Genomic DNA, 10,767 nt, shown 5'->3' with positions numbered 1-10,767 from the left:
TACACTCGAAAATCTGCATAAATTTTGGCAACCAACGACGCCATGGAAGACGACGCCGACGTTTTTCACGATCCCGTTGCTCGTGTTCCCGACGCTGCAATCAACCGCGTGGCTGTAAAAATACCACCGTTTTGGCCCGAGCACACCGAATTATGGTTGTCTCAAATCGAAGCCCAATTTATTTTGGCAGGAATAAATTCTGACGAGACAAAGTTCAACACAGTTCTGGCATCAATCGAAGCACCAGTTTTGGCGCGAATTTCCGACGCAGTCGTCAACCAGCCAAGCGTAGGCAAATACGAAAATTTAAAATCTTGCATTCTGGAATGCTTCTGTGAAAGCGAACAGAAGAAAATACTGAAGTTAATATCGGAGATCGACCTTGGTGATAAGCGACCTTCGCAATTGCTTAATGAGTTAAGCTCGCTCGCCGCAAATAAAGTTAACGAAAGCTTCTTAAAAGGACTTTGGATGCAGCGCTTACCAACACAAGTGCAAACTATCTTGCAGGTATCGGACGCCAGCCTATCAGACTTGGCTAAGTTGGCAGATAAAGTAGTAGATGTTGGCGACTTTCACAATGTACGCACGGTTGACTACAGTTCTACGTCTTTGCCACCCCGGAACACTGATGTTGAGCCCTACTCAAAAACAGTTCTCGCAAGAACAATCGGTCCACATATCGATCGAGAAACGCTATCTGAATCGACCTGTGGCACGCCTAAGCATGAAATAGCTCGGATTTTATTCTACGATGCGTGCAACTAATACGCCAAGCTACTTCACGAATATCGAAATCTCGCAACGATCAATTCAAACAGGCTGTTAATAACATCAAAAGTAACCCATTTTATCACGACAAACGGCCCGCCCACTCAAAGCATTGCAGAGCGAGTTTTCCTATCTTTTGGATAAAGGAATATGTCGTCCCCCAAAGAGCAACTGGTCAAGCCCTTCATACTTGGTAAAGGAAGCGAACAGAGAATGGCGTCCATGCGGAGACTACCGAGCTCTAAACAACGTAATAGTGCCTGCTCGATATCCGATTCCGTACATACTGGATGTATACGGTAAGAACATATTTTCTAAAATCGACCTGCGAAAAGCATATCACCAGATCCCAGTCGAGCCGCAAGAAATTCCCAAAACAGCCATTATCACGCCTTTTGGGTTATTTGAATTCTTGTACATGACATTCGGCTTGCGAAATGCAGCGCAGACTTTTCAGCGGTACATAAACGACGTCATACAGGGCCTCGATTTTGTTTTCGCATACATCGATGACATTTTGATCGCTTCAGAGTCCGCAGCGCAACACGAGACGCACCTCCGCATAGACCTCGACCGCCGCCGAAAGGCACAACTCACCGTGAACTTCGAGAAGTGTCAGTTCGGAAAGTCGCAACTCACGTTCCTGGGTCATGACATCAGCCAACACGGTTTAAAACCATCTGAATCTAAAGTGGAAGCCATTCGTCACTTTAAAAAACCGCTTATCGCTAAGGATCTGAAAAAGTTTCTGGGTATGATCAGCTTCTATCGGCCGTTTATCCCACGTGCTGCTGATAATCAACACATACTCCAGACACTGATTCAAGGTAATAAAAAAAACGACCAAACTGCGATACTATGGTCTACAGAAGCCGATCACGCGTTCGACGCCTGTAAAAACGAGCTCGCAAATGCTACGTTGCTGAACTACATGGCACCAAATTCTCAAGTAACGTTGACCACCGATGCATCGGACTACGCTATGGGTACCGTGTTACATCAGATCGTCAACGGACAAACAAAGCCACTGGGTTTCTTCTCCAAAAACTTTTCATCGGCGCAAAAGAAGTACAGCACCTACCAGAGAGCTCACCGCTATTTATCAGGCCATTCTGCATTTCAAGTACGCACTGGAGGACAGAAAATTTGTAATCTTCACCGACCATAAGCCGCTGATGTTCGCTTTCATTTAAAACATTGAGAAAGCATCACCACGACGCGTCCGGCAGCTGGATTTTATTAGCCAATTCAGCACCGACATTCAGCACATCTCGGGAGAGGTAAACAACATCGCTGACTTTCTCTCACGCATCGACGCCATCAAACACATAGATTTTGACGACATGGCACTAGAACAGGAAAGCGATGACGAACTACAATCTCTGCTCAACTCTGTCCCAGAAAATACCATATCACTAACGAAATTGTTTACAAACAATTTTACTGCCACGTTAACAATAAACAGGTACGCCCGTTCGTGCCCAGGTGCCTACGCCCAACGGTAGTCCAAGGCCTGCACTCGCTATGCCATCCTGGAGTTAAGGCAACGAACAAATTGGTTAGCAAGCACTACGTTTGGCCTCGCATGGGAAAGGATGTCGCCAAAATCTTACGATCTTGTATCCCGTGCAAAAAGCCAAACTCCAGCGTCACACCAAATCGTCACTTGGAGAGTATACCGCCTGCGACTCTCGCTTCGAGCACATTATTATAGATATTGTTGGCCCACTGCCCTCTTCGAACGGATATCGATACTGTCTTACGTGCATCGATCGCTTCTCACGATGGCCTGCAGCGATTCCCTTAATTGACATCACAGCTCAGTCAGTTGCCAGTGCACTGATTTCTGGCTGGTTCGCTCTCTATGGAATCCCGCTCCACATCACAACGGATTTAGGAAGGCAGTTCGAGTCCACACTGTTCTAAGAGCTTTCTAAAATCTGTGGTTTTAAACATCTACGCACAACGGCATACCACCCGCAAGCTAACGGCATGGTCGAACGATGGCACAGAACATTAAAAGCTGCCATAAAATCATCCTAGTAGGACTACGCACCACGATCAAAGACGACATGGGGTTAAGTCCAGCCGAAATGGTGTACGGCACAACACTGGGAGTTCCTGGCGGATTTTTTTCATCAAGCTCTGAAAATCGCACCGAGTCTGAGTTCACCGAGGCTCTTCGGAAAACTATATCGCAACTGCCAACTACTAAGCCAGTTCACCATCACACGCCTCAAGAGTTTATCCACCCCGATCTAAAACAATGCAAACACGTCTTCGCCAGAGTGGATCGAGTTAAAACTCCGTTAGAACCTAACTACGAGGGTCCGTTCGAAGTAATAGCGAAACACGACAAATACTTTACTCTCAAAGGTCGCACAAAGGACAATAATGTTTCTATCGACCGTCCTAAACCAGCATACATCTTCAAAGAGGAACCTCCTCGAATACAGGAACAAAGGAAAACAATCGCTCAACCTGCCACGCAGGTATCGAGATCTGGACGACGAGTCATACTCCCAGCGAGATACCTTTCCCAACTTTTACTCTAGGAGGGGGGTACTGTGGCAAGTCTCAGCAGCTTAATATAGTGTGACCGAACTCGATAGCTTACACGAGTATCGAGATCGAGAGAGGCCCTATCTAGGCGCTTCTATCATCACCATTCTCGACGACTACGGCATCCTTCGTGGCTTCTTAGCTTTTGCCTTGTACACGATTTGTTATAATTAAAATAATCATACTAAAGTACACTCAATAAATACTACAACTTATCTCTGTATAGTTTCTCTGTTATCAATAGGAGATGATACAAAAATTTCGAATGCAATGTTGATTTGACCAAACAAAAATGGGAGGAACAGCTTGATTATGATTTGGTCCGATTTTTAGAAAATGTTAAAAAATTTTAAATCGCCAATATCGGCATTAATCAGCAAAAGAGTTTCTCCTCCAACAGGAAGCTAACAAGTTTGCTGGGCTAGCTACAATGCACTAGGTAATGTACTAAAAAACTGTAGCCCGTTTGGGCTTCTCTCTGTAATGCAAAGGTTCGAGTTTGTTAAGTCTGCCTCCTTATGTATCATTTGTCTGCGAAAAGGCCATACTGTTTTAAAATGCAAAGGCAAAGCGTATCGAGCTTGTGACCGCTCAAACCACATTCTTCAACATACTCCATACAACATACGTACACTCCATACAACATACAGTACCTAAGAGCAGATTAGCGAGAACTGAGAAGAACAGGAGAAACGCTTACAGATTCGTAGGGAGGTGTCGTGTATCAACTTACTTTGTATTGGCAAGGCCAATTCTAAATTAAAAAAAAAAACGCACACACAGTGGTGAAGTTGAGAATAAATGGTAGTAAGTTTTCGTTCGATTTTTGGATCTTAAAATTGATACCCGCTTACCATACGGATCAATCGGTGAACGTCAGTGAGTGGAAGATCCTGAAGAACCTACCATTAGCAGACCCCTATTTCCATGAGTCACAACAAATTGATATGTTGATAGGAGCAGAATCATTTTTCGAATTGCTAGCTGTTGGTCAAATTAGATAAGGTCCTAACTATTCAACTTGACAAAAGACCCTTCTTGGTTGGGTTGTCTCGGGCCGATACAGACAACAAAATGTCATTATGTCATTCTCTATCAATGCGTGTTAAGGGCACAGTGTACGTCGTTAAAGTTGCGCGTCGTGTTTATGTAATGCTTCTTGCAAGCATTCGTCTCAGGTGGCCTTAAATGACAGCCTGATGGAGGGGCCGATTATTCAAGAAGAGTTACATCCTACGCTATTCCGCTTCCAGCTGCAAAGGTATGCCCTGACTGCATAGCTATGAGCTATGGAGCTCAGGCAGCTCAGCCTGAGTTATGTGCCGCTACCGTTCTCGCAGATATTTGTCACAGAATTAAGCCCTTATTAAAAGTCTCTATCGATCGAATTGTATACTGGTCGGATTCTGAAGTTACCCTTCACTGGATTCGATCTCATCCATCTGCGTTGTCGACATTCGTTTCGAACAGGATAGCAGACATTCGAGAATGGTGGAGGAGCTACATGGCGGCATGTTCCCACAAAGCAAAACCCAGCAGATATCGATTCTAAAGGTTTAACATCGATGAAATTGGGCAGTCAATCTAATTCACTGGAAAACTATTTCTGATGGACAAAGAGGAAAAGTTTCCCAAGAATGAACATTTCGAGCTGGACGATGAAGTCTTTCGTCAGGAAGCAAGGAAGACTGCAGTAGGATTGCAAACTTCCGATTTGTTAAATGTTATAATTCTCGTCACACCTCAAAGTGCTTAGAGTTTTCGCTTATATGTTCCGCTTTATAATAAAATGCGAAGACAAGATTATAGTTTTCGAAGAAACTCTGTCACAAACTGAATCATTCAGCTTTTCATATAATAATGGAAATAGTTCAAAAGCACGAGTATCAAATACAAATTGAAAAAGTTCGTACAGGTTTTAAGGTTGGACCAAGTCTTCAACGATTGAACCCATTCATTCATGAAGACGCAGGCAGTTGGTGCAACTTTTCGTTATTCCGAGTTGGGGGGCGACTAGCTAACGCTCCTATATCTTATATCCTAATATCTTAATTATACAAGTTTCTCTTTCTGATGACGAAACGCTCCCAATTTGTACAGAGCTACGTCCGGCATCTGCACCATTCGAACTTTCATGTCGACTTTTGAGCGCTTGTGAGCATCGAGTTTCAACGCTGCATTTGTTATCGGAACTTGAACGGCGGATCGGCATTGTTGCCTATTCGTATTTCGGTTTTCGTAACATTGCAACAAAGAGTTATTCGGGAATGAGCGTCTGCTAAATAGTTATTTTTCCCCTTGAGATACTATATAGGGAAATCATTGACCGATATGGTCCTGAGATAGTACCGCTCCACATGCATGATTAGTAGCATCTGTGGTTATGCAAAATTGTTTGCTGAAATCCGTGTACTGAACAAGTGTTAGTTTCATTAATTTCCTTTTAAGATATTCGAATGCTTCATTGCATTCGCTTGTCCCTTCAAATAAACCCTTTTTACAAAGCCTCGTTAAGTGGTGTGAGTGATCTAAGATCTTATACATCTTCTGTAATAGTTTCAGAATGCAAAGAATAGGAAAATAAGAAAATAGTCAGGTACGATATGGAATTCATACCCAAATCTATAGTACCTAAAGACTAAATTGTCCCTTGCTCTATGCCTGATATACTAGTTGATTTTAGCGAAGTTTTAGTGAGCAATAGCCACTTTACGTGCACCATTCTCTTTTTCACTTCATTTCTCACACCGCCGCGGTTTTTTCCCATCTCACAAACATTCTACTCACTCAGTTATTGTTGCATTATTTTTCCGAAGTCACGGTCGCCATATAGTAATATAATCGTAATGATCGCTTACGTTTCTCAGGACTATCGGGCTATGCGAAGTATCCGCCAGGGCATATATCAATCGACATATGTATAACTTATATATAATTAAATAATCGCAATACTCATAATTAAAAAAAATATAATTTTATTTTACTGAATGATTACAATATTATTTCTTGAGAAGAACACCGACCGATTATAGGCCTCAAACTGAACTCTTATAACTTCTCTGATTTGATTGACGTTCATGCCTCGGTGTCGAGACTTTAGACTTTAGGGATCTGATCAAATAAAGAGAGAGAGAGCTTTTGAGTTGCTGACTTTAATTGTCTTTGCATTTCTCTTGGATTCAAGTGCATTCGCTCTTGGATACAAGTGCTCTTAGATTCTTATAATTTTGTTTATTGCAATCTAATACTTCTGTTTTTCGGGATTGCGAGCCCGAGCTTTGAACGTGGGAACGTGACAATGGTGCAAGGCCTTAAGCAAGGAATGTTTAAATTAGGCAAGGGAGGTTTAGTCTACCAGTGGGTAACTTATCAGGAGTTTGGGTTTTTCCACTCAACCTTGTCTTGAGGATCATATGATAGTCTTATTCTTATCTGGTATCTGTTGAGTACATCCAGAGTAGTGTAGGGTGTGTTTGGGTGTACATGTTGTATGTGTATTGTGTATATATAGAAGACGAGTGTCATACATACATAAACGAAGCCGTGTCGCGCATGCCCTAAGATCCGAAGCAGCATTTGTTACAGTGCCGGCACTTAAACTGCGGATCGTATTTCGGTTCTCATAAACAAAGTGTTACTATGTGCACCGACTGTATCTATGTTTTATATATATATTTATATTTATATTTACCACAGTATAAAGTATGATCATTTTCAGAATCAATAGCAGAGTCGAACTGGCCATGTCTGTCTGTCCGTATGAACGCCTCCATCTCAGGAATTATAAAAGCTAATATGACATTAAGCATGCATTTCCAGAGACAGCGCAAGTTTGTTCCCGAATGTTGTTACGCATACTCTAACGCACACAACCGCCCAAAACTGCTACGTCTTGTAAATTTCTATCGGTTTGCCAAACAATTTTTTGCCACGCCCACTCCATTGCCCACATACCGCCCAACATTGCCACGCCCACACTTTTGAAAAATGTTTTGATATTCTTTCACATTTTTGTTACACTTGAATTTCTCTCGTTATTTCAAAAATCGAACGCCCACAAACCGCCAAAAACTGTTAGTGTGGAAATTTCTGCTTCGCACTTCTACTAGCTGAGTAACGGGTATCTGATAGTCGGGGAACTCGACTATAACGTTCTCTCTTGTTATACCCGTTACTCGCAAAATAAAAGGGTATACTAGATTAGTTGAAAAGTATGTAACAGGCAGATGGAAGTGTTTCCGACCATATAAAGTATAAGTGTATGTCGTCTGTCCGTATGAACGTGGGGATCTTGAAAACTATAAAATATAGAAAATTGAGATTAAGCATGCCAACTCCAGAGACATAGACGCAGCGCAAGTTTGTTGACCCATGCTGCCACGCCCACAAACCGTCCAAAGCTGCCACGCCCACATTTTTGAAAAATGTGTTGATATTTTTTTACATTTTTGTTAGTTGTGTAAATATTATATCTCTCGATTTGCCAGAAAACTTTTTGCCACGCCCACTCTTACACCCATAAACCGTTCAAAACTGTCAGTAAAAACTGAGTAATTTTATCAGATAGTCGGGGAACTCGACTATAGCGTTCTCTCTTGTTTTTAAGTTAATTTTGGTGAAGGTTGTGGTTGTGTTCTAAGTCTCGCACGCGCATTTACGACCTTTGTCCTGCCAAACCGGCTATATTCAAGGGTCTCCCGCTGCATCCCTGGACGTCGTCGGTCCTCCATCTATACATATACAGCCCCCAGGAGCATCCCCATACATAACCTCATTCTGCCGCAACACATGGATCTCCCGCTGCATCCCTGGACGTCGTCGGTCCTCCATCTATACATCTACAGCCCCCAGGAGCATCCCCATACATAACCTCATCCTGCCGCAACACATGGGTTGCACCTTAGGCTTGGCGAACGAAAATTTTTTACTTCTTCTCGTCGTCTACCTTGTCAAGCAAGGCATTGCCAAATGGAAAATAAATAAAGTAATTAAACATCTGCAAAATGTCTTCGCTGGAGTAACTTAAAGCTCATCGAACGAGTGCTCGGAATAACCCTACACGTATGAGCAAATCAGTGGAACCTGGTTTGAATTTATCTCCGTTGGACTTATCTTGCCGTTTGTCGATTTTAGAATCGTGCTTTAACTACTCGTGCTTTAACTACTTGCTTTATCCACTCAGAGCAGATGGAGCCAGCTGAGGTGCAGCGCAATACTCGCTTTGAAATAGAGGAACTATTTATCCGCGCCAAGGTTTGCGTTCAGGAACAACTTGGACCAGACGCAAACAGCACCGGCATTCATGAATCCATATTGTCGTTTAATCAATCCGTTGGCCACCAGCCATCCATGTCTAAGATCGAGAAGTCCATCCAGTTGTTAAACTGTCTTCGAGGACCCGCCTTTGACGGTTCGAGCTTTCCAGGTGACCGCAGACAAATACACACAGGCTCTGGACCGCTTGAAACAGCGCTCTCGTATTCTTAGATAACATGTCGTCACCCTTCGCATTGCCAACTATCGCCAAGTCAAATGGTCAGCAGTTGCGCAGCCTAATCGATAATGCATCCGCATTATACAACTCGTTGCGTTCGTTAAGCACCGAGCCACAGATCTGCGAGGCCATGCTCATCTTCATAGTTATGGGCAAAGTGGACAAGGAGACTAAGAGGAAGTGGAATGCGGCGCTGGATTTCTTGGGACAAATGCGTTAAAGTCGTCGAACGTCATTGTCAATATTTGGAATCGAAAAAGAAGCCTACTGCTGAAGCTCCTATGAGTCAACCAGATTGCCATAGGTCGCGCTCGCAGAGGAATCAGGCAAGTCTGTCCTTCAATTGCACAACACAAACTTGTAACATCTGTTCACAAACAGACCACAAGACCTTTAGATGCCCACAACTAATCAATTTCGCACTAGATAATCGCCTCAATGCAGTAAAGCGCCACAAGCTATGCATTAATTGCCTTGGCAAGGGTCATCTTGTAGACAACTGCCCTCATGTGCATTACCGCATCACTCGTGTCATTCTGGCAACGGCACTGATTCTGGTCAAGGATGTCAAGGCAACGGCGACATCTGGATTTCATAAGGCTTGCTAACAAGCCAATACTAAGAGAGAATTATCCATTTCCTGTATTTTAGATATTTATGACGAAATTAAGGAAAGCAAAGTACTTATAACGAATAGACCTAAAAAGTGCTTATCATCCGTGGGAGCTAGAGGAATCCAGCCGGAAAATAACCACGTTCATAATCGCAATTGGTTTATTCAGGTACAAAATATTAATGTTTGGCGTTAGCCCAGCATTTGAAATATTCCTGAGAACACTCGAGGAAATTTTAGCAACATGCAAAAATGTAATGAACCATATCGACGACATTATTATATTTGGGAAAAACGAAAAGTATCATGACGATGCAGTACAATAAGTCAAAGATGTTCTTAAGGTAAACCATGTAATCTTGAATGAGAAAAAAGGAAAACGGTACTCTTAGACCGAGAAAGAATATAAAGAAATATTTTTAATTAGCCGGACTAGAACTGACCACAAGCCTTTAGAAACCATCTTTAAGCCAACTTCAAAACCTCCAGCCTTAAATTCAAGGTCATCTGCAAAGCGGGTAAGAAAAACATTTCAGATGCCCTATCCCGACAATGCGAGTTTCCACCAAAAAATTCTACCTGGCATGTTTTGGGTTATTAAATACACTGTCCCTACATAATTGAGGATATCCAAAACTACTAACCGAAAACAGGCCAAATCCGCCGATTTGGCCAATGCCATGGGGATTCCTGGCTAAACAATTTTTTTGAGCCGTTTCGTACGCCTTTTGATTAACACTCTCAAAATTACAATTGTACACCCTCGCTCATAAGCAATTTTGGAATGGGTCGTCTCAGTAGGTCGCGCACAAGCCGTAAAAGGAATGGTCGTAAGGGTGTGTGTGTGAAATTTTAGTTCAAGGGTATGCACCAATAGTGCCCCGGCACTCTAAATGCACCCGCTAAACACTGGGTGTCTCAGCACCCGAGTGTTTTTGACACTATTTGCGGCAATAACAAACACCCAAGTGTTTTGCCCCTCGGTTGTTTTTTGTTACTTGCAAAATGATACCCGAGTGCCTGCTGCGCAATAACGTTTAGGGTGAGCCAACGCACAAGCAACGATCGGAGGTCATTTATACTAACAAATATTTTATCTATTATAATATATCATTTATATAATTTGTAAGGGTGCAAGCGAGATTAAAAAAAAACACCCAAGAAAAAGGCCGTGCACATGTTTTTTTTTTGATGCACCCCATTTCGCACACAAAGAATATTTGAAATTAAAGACGGCATTTGCTGATTTTTTACGGTTTTTAATGTCTTAATCGAAATAAAAATATTAAAGTGGGCTTAAAAGTATATATTAAATATTTTAAAACGC

Source organism: Drosophila teissieri, chromosome 3R, assembly GCF_016746235.2.
Source record: "Drosophila teissieri strain GT53w chromosome 3R, Prin_Dtei_1.1, whole genome shotgun sequence".
NCBI classification, from domain to species: Eukaryota; Metazoa; Arthropoda; class Insecta; order Diptera; family Drosophilidae; genus Drosophila; species Drosophila teissieri.
The sequence above is the reverse complement of the archived record's forward strand: the minus strand, read 5'-3'. Positions refer to the sequence as shown.